The sequence below is a fragment of the Schistocerca serialis genome, chromosome 9 (genome assembly GCF_023864345.2).
Source record: "Schistocerca serialis cubense isolate TAMUIC-IGC-003099 chromosome 9, iqSchSeri2.2, whole genome shotgun sequence".
Classification (NCBI taxonomy): domain Eukaryota; kingdom Metazoa; phylum Arthropoda; class Insecta; order Orthoptera; family Acrididae; genus Schistocerca; species Schistocerca serialis.
The window spans coordinates 147,141,292-147,154,814 of record NC_064646.1 but is presented as its reverse complement, the minus strand read 5'-3'; the positions used below and the strand labels follow the sequence as shown (position 1 = coordinate 147,154,814).

The 13,523-nt window shown below is 40.2% G+C and overlaps 1 non-coding gene across 1 annotated transcript; it reads right to left on the bottom strand.

The window, feature by feature from the left end:
* Nucleotides 1-12,027: 12,027 nt before the first annotated feature.
* Nucleotides 12,028-12,099, bottom strand: Trnam-cau (transfer RNA methionine (anticodon CAU)). The gene has a single exon. It is a non-coding gene; the product is annotated as a tRNA-Met (tRNA).
* Between the last annotated feature and the right edge of the window lie 1,424 nt (nucleotides 12,100-13,523).

The following is a 13,523-nucleotide window of genomic DNA, read 5'->3' as shown; positions in this document are numbered from 1 at the left end:
GTTGCTTGCTACAATTAAGTGTATATTTCATTTGTTAATGATTATTTAGCGAGACGTAAAACGTAAAGTATGGAAATTACGGTATAAATGACAGTCGAACACCGTCAAAGCCCATTCACTATTACTCGCTGATAGGTTCATGCCTAACCGCACCCTCTGAAATTGCGACATATTCGGAATAACGAGCAAAAGTATTTCTGACAAGCAAGAATTGAAATATGGGTTGTTGCTTGTTTCACTCGCAGCAATTTAAACACTGCTCTTACGTTCCAGCCTATACACACCCTCGGAAATTGCGAAGTACCCAGAATAAATAGCAAAATATTCCTAACAGCCTAGAATACAAATATAATTGCCGATCACTTCACCTGCAGGAGTTTCATTTTTCGTTTTTTAATCACATTGAAGTCAAAAGGTCGAAGAAATTCGTTCTTGAAAGAGCACGCTCATATACATATAAAAGATTACAGAACATACTTCTGTTGCATGAATAATAAAGAATCAGAACTCATTAAAAACGCAAAAATGAGGAAAAATATTTGCTGGAGGTGCGCACCTGCGTCTCTTAACACAACAACCATACGTCTCTAACCACGAGACGACACGTTCACAGCAAAAAGTTTTGCTTAGTGTTGTTTATCACACGATATCTGCTGATGTGTCGCAAAATGACTTTTAATTGTAACAAATCATATCATGAATGACGTTTATGATAACTCTTCGATGCGTTCTTGTTTTCAAACGGCGTACTGTCATGACACGCAAGTTATGATACAGAAAGAAACAGAATACGATGAAATCCAGTATGGAGAGTCCGATGTGGCAAGCGTGCGACGTCACGTGTTCCGACCCGAATGTCGTGAAATGCAATGGGTTATTCTTGTTTAGGGCCGAGCTGTCCGAAACCATAAGTTGAATGAGCTGTGTGGTTGCGTCTCCCAGGGAGGAGGGGTGGGAGTCATCTAAAACCTTCACGTACACACGTCTGGCCTTTCGATTTGATACCCGGAGTGGTTCCGAAATCTGGCGTCTAAAATTCAGAAACTGACTAAAGCTGTTGACGGTGTTCAGTAACAAAGCAATTACGAATGCGAATATATCTATATCTAAGCAGTGTGTGAAGGTAATGCTCTTGGCCCCACAATCAATTCCCCTCTTTCCTGTTTCATTTTCGAAAGGCGTGCGGTGACAACGGCTATCGACTTATCTCCGTAGATGCTCTGATTTCTCTGATTATCTCGTCCCGGTCGTTTCGAGAGACGTGTGTGGTGGAAATAATTTGTTACTTGAATCGTTTTGCGACGTACGCTGTCGGTATTTTAAGAATAAAGCTCCACGTCTTCCACAACGCCAATCTTGCAGCGTCTGCCTCTAAACCTGTTGAGAAACCCAGCAACCCTCTCGCACTTGCTACACGATTAAGTGACGAAACGCCCCGTTCTTCGTTGAAACTTCTCTGTTTTTTTTCTATTAACCCATCGTCGTAAGTGTCCTCGACCGCCTAACGATAATCAAGACTAGCTCGACAGAATATTTTGCAAGTCACGTCTTTCGTAGACGAATTATATTTCCTTAAGACTCTTCCATTGAAACTTACTTGGAATCTCCTTTTACTGCACTTCGTTTTATATAGTGATTCAATTTACGTTCTCCAGACGATTATTTGCAGGTAGTACCAAAGGAAAACTGTTCCTATCAGAGCGCAAAAAGATGATTATGCTCCTGACTGCAAAGAGGAGCACCAACTACCTCATTCTATTTTCCTCACCACCTTTAAAATTTTTCCGAAAAACGTTGATATGCGAACATATTCACGCTCTTTTTAACAATCAATTCATTTCTCACTCCCACAAGCTCCTCTAACTGTAACTCTCTCACAACCATCAATCCACCACTGTAGCCGGCCGCTGTGACCGAGCGGATCTAGGCGCTTCAGTCCGAAACCATGCGGCTGCTACGGTCGCAGGTTCGAATCCTGCCTCGGGCATGGATGTGTGTGATGTCCTTAGGTGAGTTAGGTTTAATTAGTTCTAAGTCTAGGGGACTGATGACCTCAGATGTTAAGTCCTATAGTGCTTAGAGCCATTTCAACCATTTTGAACCATCACTGTAAGTCGCTCTTACTCATTCACTCGCATTTGCCCATTCTCACCGACTCATTCAGCTCATCTCATCGACATTACCTCTTTGTATCTCTCTGTCACTGTCTTCTGCCTCACAGCCACAGTCTCATTCGTATTGTCCTACTACAACAGTCTCCTCTCACTGTGATTGTCTACCTCTTGCTCTCTCTTACTGCTAATTTCTCATTCATTCATTCACAAATCTACTGTCTCTTCTCACTATTATTATCTCCCTTTCCTCGTTGTCATTGTCGTAGACTCTGTCTCTCATTATCACTGGCTCTCAGCCACTTCCACTTTCTCCTGCTCTTAATTACCTTCCCACTGATACTGCCTTCTTCACTCTTTTCCTAGCACTGTTCTCTCGTGTCAACGATGTTTCGCTGCCACTGTGTCCCTCTCTTGCTCTCACACCGCTATTTTCTCCTTCTCGCTTTGTATACATCTACATCTACACTCTGTAAATCACATTTAAGTGTTCATCGAACAATCCTTCACTATTCTCTATTATTCCAATCTCGTATAGCGCGCGGAAAGAATGAACACCTATATCTTTCCGTACGAGCTCTGATTTCCTCTATTTTACCGTGTTGGTCGTTCCTCCCTATGTAGGTCGGTGTCAGCAAAAGTATTTTCACATTCGGAGGAGAAAGTTGATGATTGGAATTTTGTGAGAAGATTCCATCGCAACGAAAAACACCCTTCTTTTAATGGTGTCCAGCCCAAATCTTGTATCATTTCTGTGACATTCTCTCCCATATTTCGCGATAGTACAAAATGTGCTGCCTTTCTTTGAACTTTTTCGATGTACTCCGTCAGTCCTATTTGGTAAGGATCCCACCCCGCGCAGCAGTATTCTAAAAGAGAACGGACAAGCGGAACCGCGTGACCACTACGGTCGCAGGTTCGAATCCTGCCTCGGGCATGGATGTGTGTGATCTCCTTAGGTTAGTTAAGTTTAAGTAGTTCTAAGTTCTAGGGGACTGACGACCTTAGATGTTAAGTCCAATAGTGCTCAGAGCCATTTGAACCATTTTGATTGGGTTGGATTGTTTGGGGGAAGAGACCAAACAGCGAGGTCATCGGTCTCATCGGATTAGGGAAGGACGGGGAGGAAGTCGGCCGTGCCTTTTCAAAGGAACCATCCCGGCATTTGCCTGGAGTGATTTAGGGAAATCCCGGAAAACCTAAATCAGGATGGCCGGACGCGGGATTGAACCGTCGTCCTCCCGAATGCGAGTCCAGTGTGCTCACTCCTGAACCATTTTGAACGGACAAGCGTAGTGTAGGCAGTCTCCTTAGTAGGTCTGTTACATTTTCTAAGTGTCCTTACAATAAAACGCAGTCTTTGGTTAGCCTCCCCACAACATTTACTATGTGTTCCTTCCAATTTAAATTGTTCGTAATTGTAATATCTAATATATGTTTGCATGCCAAAACTTTTGGGAAAATTTGTAAAGCTGCCGAAGAAAGTAAAATAAGGCAGCTGGTACCCCACGTTACAGTCAGATTTTTTTCAAACAGGAGTATATTCACCTTTTTGTGATCTGATAAGAGCTTTTTCCGCTGTTTCCCTTGTTTTCCTTGCAACAGCACGGCATGTCACTCATATGAAAAGACCTTTATAGGTCACTAAAATTTTGAAACAACGCAAAACTAATTTTACACCTCAGACCGGTTTTTACGAGCACAAAAATTCTGCTTGATAATAATGGAGACACGTTACAGCATATTTCTCCATGCTACGTCACTTTATAAACTACGTTTTCGCCGCATATCGTATTTTACGTGTACTTTGACCCTCTGTATCTAGCGAACGTATAAAGAAAATTTTAAAGATTGTTCGAGATCGGGATCTTAGGAATATATCTTAAAAATTACAGCTATTTGTTTTGCATAGCCGTCTTGAAATCCGGTGCCACCATAAGCCTCTTTAGGCACATAGTAGCCACATGTAATGCAGAAAGAACCAACCGGTTTGCTCCATTTGCCTAAGTTGGGAGAAGTGTGTAATAGTCTACATCTAGATCCAGGTCGTACTCTGCAAGCCACCTAATAGTGTGTGGTGGAGGGTACTTTCGGTACCACTATCTGATCCCTCCAACCCTGTTACATTCGCGAATAGTGCATGGGAAGAATGATTGTCGGTAAGCCTCTGTATTGGCTCTAATTTCTCGAATTTTCTCCTCGTGATCGATAAGCGAGATGTATGTGGGGAGAAGTAGTATGTTGTCCGACTCGTCCTGAAAAGTGCTGTCCCGAAATTTCAACAGTACATTCCGTGATGCAAACGCCTCTCTTGTAACGTCTGTCAGTGGAGTTTGTTTAGCATCCCCATAACTCTCTCTCGCCATTTAAACGATTCCGTGACGAAACGCGCCGCTCTTCGTTGGATCTTCTCTATCTCCTCTACCAGTCCTACTTGATAGGGATCCCAGATAGATGAACAATGAAGAATCGGGCGAAAAACGCCTTATAAGCCACTTCTTTCGTGGATGAGTTACATTTCCTTAAGATTCTTCCGATAAATCTGAGTCTGGTGTCTGCTTTTCCCAATATCTGTTTTATACTGTCATTTCACTTAACGTCACTCTGGATAGTTACTAAATGGTTCAAATGGCTCTGAGCACTATGGGACTTAACTACTGAGGTCATCAGTCCCCTAGAACTTAGAACTACTTAAACCTAACTAACCTAAGGACATCACACACATCCATGCCCGAGGCAGGATTCGAACCTGCGACCGTAGCGGTCACGCGGTTCCAAACTGACGCGCTTAGAACCGCACGGCCACACCGGCCGGCTGGATAGTTACTCCTAGACATTTTACGGCAGACGCTGTCTCCAGCTGTTTGTCATCAGTAGTGTAGCTGTACAGTAGTGGATTACTTTTCCTATGAACGCGCAATATGTTACATTTATTTGCGTTCAGGGTCAACTGCCAGAGTCTGCACCATTCATCAATTCTCTGCAGGTCGTTCTGCAAACTTTGCAGTCAAACTTTGACAATGTACTGTAGGATCGTTACAGGAAGATGATCCTTCTGTTGGGTGTGGAAATAGTCCCTAGCTCAAGGGCTATCCATTAGCAACAGAAATCGAGGTATGCACCCCGGAAAACTCCAGTCTTAATACGTGATTTTTTTTGGAACGTATTAGTAGCGCACGCTGTCGCAAGTGTAGCGATTTATTTACTTTAATGGTCAACAGTAATGTTTCCGGTCTCAATATGAAAACAGCAGCACTTGTCAACAAAAGTTGGGGAAATCGTTTTTCGGATGCGCAGTGAGGCGCTCACCATAATTTCAACCACTTTTAACGCACACTTGTTGTTTGACGGTCGCTTTAGTGAGCTGATGCGAGAGTTTTTGTGAAAATAGACAAAAGCGACTAACTGTAGTAAGTAAACGAAATTATTGATCATTACAGTTGTCGAGTTATAACGATTCGACATGATTTTTCCTGTCCAAAAAATGATTAATGACTGTATACCATTTTTTTAGTCTTAATTTACGAGATATGATCGCTCGCACGTTAGTATCTTTGTGGACACTACTTCGTGGTTAGCTGATGAAGGCCTAATAAGCCGACATTCTGTAAGTAATAAACAAATATTAGGGAAACAAAACACATTGTCTTCCTTTTTCGCCCTTAAATTTGAAACTGTTCCCTAAGAAGCGATGGAAGAATCCTGAAACGTATGTTTTATAACTTGACAATGGCGGAGAGAAAACCAAATAGAGCGGAAGCACAGTGTCTGCTGAATGAAAGAGAATTTTAGTGACTGGAAAGAAACCACAAATAGAGTCCCACAGGGTGTAAATTTGGCACCACTCCCATTTCTTAATTGTGTTAATTACTTTGCACCTAAAATATATTAAAACAAGCTTTTAATTTTCGCAGGTAACACAAGCGTTATAATTAATCTCACTGGAGAGACAGCAATATAGTCAATTGTTAAATACTTTTTTCAATTTAGTAATGAGTGTTCCTCTGCTAATTGTTTCTCTCTCGATTCTGGCATAACACAGCACAGTATATTCATTGTTATATAAGTATAACAATAGAAACAATTAATGTAGTATATAAAAAAGATACACGAAAGGGTCAGAATGCTCAAAATCTTCGGGTATACATCTTGATGAAAATTTGAACTCATTCGCTGTTGACGGGTGGTTGACGTTTTAAGAATAGGGCGCAAGCTACAGATTTGAATGGTGCTGTGACGACCTTCGTAAGTGAAGTCAACGCCTCTTTTACTGCGTTATCTCGGAGTAATTCAGACTATCTCGTTGCCAAAAAGAGTTAGAAGGAATTATTTTTACATCTCCATCATGTTGCGTAACGATCTCCGATTGTACGCTTTTTCGAGTGTTATCTTCGGGCGCTATTAACGAAGAAAGCAGCCAACGCCGCTTTGAGAATAAACTCTTTTCAAAGACGTAACAGGACTTTCAAAAAGTAACAGCGGCTTCTGTAAACAGTAATCCTATAAATTGCATCATACAAAGAGACACTTCATTAGTTGCTTCACTGTCTGCGCGTAATGAAACAAGACTAATGCAAAACATACCAGTAATTATTTTGTGCGCTTAAATTTGCACTGATGAGCCAAAACATTATGTACACGTGGTTAACAGATTGTTGGACCCGCTTTGGTGCGAAATACAGCAGCAATATTGTGTGGTTCGGATTAGAAAAGCGCTCGCTGGGTTTCTGGAGTGATGCGAGGCCAGATATCATCACACAGATCAGGCATTTCCAGTAAATTACGGGTCGGTGGTTCGTGGGTCCGAAACCAACAGCTCATAGTGTCCCAGATGTGTTCCACAGGGTTGAGATCAGGCGATTTTGGTTGCTAATACAACAACGTGAATTCACTATCACGCTTTTCAAACCACTGTAGCACGATTCTGGCCTTCTGGCGCGGACAGTTATCTTGCTGCATCGTCATCGGGGAAGGCATTAGGCATGAAGAGGTACGAGTGGTCCGCGATAAGATTCACGTAGTCCACATCTGTCTGAGCATTCCTAGTCGTACTATTGGACAAGAAGCTTAAGCACAGTCAGTTATGTTGTGGAAGGATCGTGGACACAAACCTAGATAAACAAACGTGAATTATATACATTTATTCATCAACAAATTACCAACAAATAACAGTCTGCTAGTTCACAAGATTTTCAAATGACAATGACCTTGGCATGCAAAGAACGGCATAGCCTCCAAACAAGCAACCCCTACGGACTTGCTGACAGCTGCCTTCAAAGAATACATTAACACATGTTGGGTAAAGGCAGAATCTAAAACACACCTATTAAAAATTACAAAATTCACACCTTTACAAACAATCATTCAACATAATTAAAAGGAAAACTGCTTGACACTTATGTAACCAATTTTGGTGTAAAAGTCAAATTAGGTGATGGTTAGAACTAGTAAAAAACTTAATATTCTCTAAAAAAATTACGCCTCAGAGTGTGAAACAAAATCTTTACCAGAAAATACACTTTACCCTAAGGTAGAATTTTAACTTATGTAAACTCGGTTTCGGCTCATTTTAACCAGCTAGCTACAATCTTTCGTAACTTGCTTCAAGCATCGTAACCATTTAAATTCAAAATGAATTACACGAAGTTTAACGGCATTAAAATAAGTAGGCCATCACAATGAATACATTAAAAAAATTGTGTCAACAACCACACAATGAATTTTAGACAGTTGAACCTCTATTCTCGAGACAATGAATTCTTAAACCAACAAAGGCTTAAGCCCAGTCAAATTCAGAAGCTTCAAAACCCAGACACACAGACAAACGTGTCCTAACGCCTATGAAAATCTATTTGCGTGCATAATGTGACGTCCACCATGCGCTGGAGTGTTGCTTTGTTTTCTGTCAGCAAACATGTCTCGAGAACATCCACAGCTGGTGACTAATATGGGGAGTGGCTGACAACTCTGTCTGAAGTTTCAGATCGCAGATGTGTAGCACCTCTATTAACAGACCGTATCCGGCAACCATCCAATATGGCTACCATGGTTACTTCACTGCAAAGTGCGCCGCGTCGGCCTAGGAACGACACCACCCATCCAACTGCCAGAGCGCCACTGCGCAGCTCCAGCAGGATCAGCCCAACTAATATTCTTCTACCAGAGACTTCCAGACGAAGTCTGATGGCGACATATTATTGTTGCATTTGTCAGCCGACAGCGAACGCCAGAAGTAGTAGCGGCAGGCAATATAAAGAATGTGAAGTGACATACAGAGAGTCCAAAATGTATTCGTCTAGCTGTATTTAAAAAAAAACAAAAACTAATTGTATGTCACGTGAAAGAAAGGGAACATAAATTGTGAACATCCAGTCATATGTAATGAACCTTGGTAAGTCATTTTTATTGATGGACAAGGAAATAAATACATCCATAGCGATAACAAATTTGACAAAATGAGGAATTTATTCAAGGGCTACATAAAAAAGTACTCATCCACCCATTTTTTTTTTAAATTTACAATCTGAAAATATTATTTCAATTACAAAAATTAATATTTAGTGGGGTTTCTATTTGCAGCTATCACTGCTTGTAATCGTCTGGGCATTAACTTGACCAAGTTTACTGTCAGAGAGGCTGGAATTTTGTTCTGTGCGTCTTCAAGTACTATTTTTAGGTCTCTCTTGTTACACATGTGTCTTCTCCTTATGCTTTCCTCTTTCCAAAGGTGTTCAATAGGATTAATGTCTGAGCTCTGAGGAGGGGTGTTAAGTTGTTTTGGGGTATTGTACAAGAGCCACAGCCTTATATTTAGAGCCGTATGCTTTGGGTCGTTATCTTGTTGAAAAATGTAATTTCCTTGCAGACCTAATTTTACGGCGCTAGGATTCAGATTGTCCTTTAAAATGTTGATATACATATGGTGATCCATTGTACCTTCTATGAAATGTAATTTTCCAACAGCTGCAGCACTCATACAGCCCCACACCATCAGCGAGCCACCACTGTGTTTAACTGTTGGCGCAAGAGTGCATGGCAACATCTTCGCATTCTTCTTACGCCACACCATTCCCCTGCCATCCGACCCGAATACGTTATATTTTCTCTCATCAGAAAATATTACTCTATTCCAGAAGTCTTCCTTTTTGAATCTTTGTTCCATTGCAAAATGAAGACGTTTCTTTCGATTCTGTTCACTGAACCAAAATTTCTGTGCCGTTACCCGGCCGTGAAACCCATACGTTTTGAAGGTATTTCTGATTGTGTTGGCACAAATCTTGTTTCCCCTAGACTCTATTGTGTTGGCACATACCTTCTTTCCCCTAGATTCTAATACCCCAGCCAACTTAGGAGCGTTGATTTTAGGTTTCTTCAACATTTCCCTCATGATAAATCTCACATCTGCATCAAAGTGTGAGGGTATCCTTTACGTGGTTGGTTTCCTAATGATTTTGTTGCGCAAAATCGATCTATTATCGAATGAACCGTCGATATAGACCTACCGACTGCTTTAGCAATCTCGTAAGAAGATTTTCACTCATTATGTACGCACAGAATAAGTTTCCTTTCGATCAGCCTCATCTCACCGCCGTTACGGCCCATGGCTATCGGCGTCGTTCAGAACCACAACAGGCGATAGAGTGGGCCGCGCACGATTGACTCTAGTGTGTGCCGTGGGTCAGCGTTATAGTTTAATCACTGCGCGCAGAATTTCGGCATGTTCAGATAGTGGACGAATATTTTATGAACTAGCTCTTGTATTCTATTTTCTATTTTGTTAACCTTGCTGTCGATTTGGATGTATTCCTTTCCTTGCTTTTCAACAAAAATGACTTACCGAGGTACTTCTGACATGACTGGCTCTTTAGATTTTGTATACATTTCTTTTCATGTTACACAGACTTTGTTTTCTAAAAGATATGTAGCAAGACGAATACTTTTTGGATTCACTGTACATGGAGTCACAGTGAAGATAATTCAGGATCTCATCAGACTCATCTCACAACACATCACAACAAGTAGGTATGCTGCAATGAGAAGCTATGTTAACAGCACAGCTCTGTGTGGCTGTGAAATGTCCACAGTGGGGAAGACAGAAATCAAACGATTAGAAATATTTCAAATGTTGTGTTACATGAGACGTTTGAAGATCGTATGGACTAACTGAGTAAGGAGTGACGTTTGGTGTGCGGGGTGCTCAACTGCGGGCGGTCATCAGCGCCCGTACAAAGTCCCAGTTTTTACACAATTCAATCTAGCCAATGTCAAGAGTGACGATGGTGATGATGAAATGATGAGTACAACGCAAACGCCCCGTCCCCGGACAGAGAATGAGTAAGGAGTGAAGAGAGTCTCTAATGAGGCAACGACGAAAGGTGGCTAATAATGAATCGAAGAGGTAGAATGGTTGGGTGTGTTCATGAGACGTTATTGAAACTTGTGGCGTAAGGGATGGTGCAAAGAAAAAGTCAGTAAAGGTCTAGGTATGAGCTTGTAAGACAGACTGTCAGTGCTGTGGGAGACATGAAGACGAAAGATGGCAAGTGACAGAAATGGAGCACTCCATTAAAACAACCTTAGGGTTGACAATTAGAACAACAACTACTGCTGGGTCATTACAAATTTTAATAGTCTTAACCGAGATAAAAATATAATCGCAGCTTCCTGATTGCAGGTTTCGGTTGATTAACAATCACCTTCAGATATAGGAGAATAAACAGAAAATTGCCAATTAGTTAATTTGCACTTAACAAACTTTAAAAAATACACATTATTAAAAAAACATTAAAACATAAAACTAGTAGAAAACGTACCAAGCTTACTTCAGAATCAGTACCTAATTACACTGTTGGCCATAACTCTTATTGTTAGTAATGGTTGTCTTATTGCCCTCAGTGTACGTAGGTACTTACTCTTTTGTAAGCCTGGAATGTTTCTTACTAGTTTTACCTTTTAGTACTGGTCTAAATAATGTGTGTTTTAAAATATATTAACTGAACGGTAATATTCCATTTGTTTTCATACGTATGAGAGACACTTTATAACGACGGTGTTGTGGTCGATATTGCATACATGTACTGAGTCTTTACTGAGCATGATGCTAATTTTATGTCTTAATACTTACTAAATATTGTGTATTTTTTAAAGATTATTCAGTATACATTAACTGAAAGGCAAGTTTCTGAATATTTTCATAGATCTGAAGCTGGTTGTTAATCGCCAAGTAAAATTTTATTTTTGATCGCGATCAAGAGGTCTAACAGATAGCTTCCTGAAGGATCGCCATTGCTTTGCAACATTGTGTAACGTGGTCTTCTTCAGAAACATAATGTGATCATCAGTGGTCGACGCCTTTGTACTTACCAATGCCTCGATTCTCTGTGCGCCTAACGGAAACGAGCAGGAATGCCATCGACGAATTGTTCGAAAAAAAAAAAAAACACTCACACACACACACACACACACACACACACACACACACACACATTGGCCCCACCAATTCATCTAAAACACGGCATTCACTGACCATGAAGTCACGAGACAACAGCTGTTCCTTGAATTGCATTTTCCCTCTATTTCGAGCTACCTGAGTGAAGCGCTAGTAACACGTACTTTTCTCTATACTGAACGCTGCCAGTCTTTGTAATATCCCCCTCTTTTCCGAACCTATAAATGCAATGAAGATAGTTACATACTTTTTGTCCTGTAAGATTATTCGTAGCCTTTAGAAGCTATGTTTTATAGCAAGCAGATCGAAACAGGAAAACAAAGCAGTGTTTTCGCTAGCATGAAAGAAAATTGTTTGTAAATCGTAGTAAAAATTGTTGGATCTTAAAATTCCCTAAATATTACGTTAATATATGCATGCGTTTGCAAATGTAAGAGTAGAAACTCTCAAAGAAGAGAATAAAAATTTTAGCAGAGCGTGGTTTCGATCCACGGACCTCTGGGTTATGGGCCCAGCACGCTTCCACTGCGCCACTCTGCTCTGTGTAACGTGGGTCCCTAAGAGGGTATTACTAGACACTTCACACACGTAAGATTAAATGCGTAATGCCAAGTATATCTTAGCAGTGAACGTCGATCGTCTGTCGCTTGCAGCTAGAAATATTTTCGCAGTCGCCTCAATATGTAACTGCGAGATGTACACGAATGACACTGCACTCCATGATGGCGGCGACGTACGAAATCCGTTGCCCCGCTACATGCCGCCAGCTAACAAATTTCCAGCGCCCTGGTACGGTATTTTAAACAACAAAGACACATTTGTCGTCATTTACAATAACGCTTCAATAACATGCAGTTTCGAAAAATCACAATTTTTGCAATATTGGTATCACAAATGCCAGTGATTATTTTCTACTCTAATTAATTATTTCGTGAGTAACCATGCACTTTTATGAATGTAATAAATCTGCCGCCTATCCATAAGTACATTGGGCCTGCATAATCATCTAAATGCTTTTACTTTTCTCAAACTGCCTTTTTTCACTTTATCTGCCTCCGTTAATGATGCGTGAACTGCAGACTGAATGCTTACCGGTAGATTCAATGCCTAAACATTTTCTTATACATATTTATGGTTGCTTCCGAATAAGTTCTAGGAAATTGTCTTTTCTTGTCGGTTTATACATTGACTTTGTAGTTCGTCATTCACTGTCATGTCTTGCAACTTTCTCTAACTAAGTAGACCTACCGGTAAAAATGATTGAATTGGATTTATTTGCCTGTAGATAACTGTTGTATAAAGCATCGTCATTTGTTACATAATTATACAGTTGGTCACATAAATTACACAAAAGGTAGATAAAAAATTCTATAGGTGGTTATACAAATGATTATACAAAAGGTCAACATGTACAGATATTATGACATAAATATTGCGTATCTTGTACTCATCCATAATTAATTTCGTTGCACAGACAAATTTTGCTGTATGTCATAAGTTACAATTTTGTTACCTCACAGTCACGTTTTGAATGAAAGGGCATCAAGTTTCGTTGTATAAAAGAGCATCATATTTTTGATTATATAAAAATCATATTTTTCATTATATGAAAGAGCATTATATTTTTTCATTATGTATAAATTCACTTGTAGTATAGAATACTTTCTCTTCAGCCTGGTCTCTACCACCATTTTAAATTTATTTTAATGCAATTCCTTTGTGCTATGTGACATAGTGTGAAAAATGTTTTGACAGCATGTACAAAATAATTTTGCACTTTACTCAAATGCGTCCAAGGAAAGTCTAATAAGTTTCTGTTTCTGGTTTCATATGAGTGCACATCTGACCTGCTTTCATACATGGGGGCATTCTGTTTGGCTTTCATAAATGCTTTCAGTATGTATAGACTGGGGACAGTAAGTATTTTGTGCTCAATAAAGTACTGTCTGCAAGAAGTTAACTTT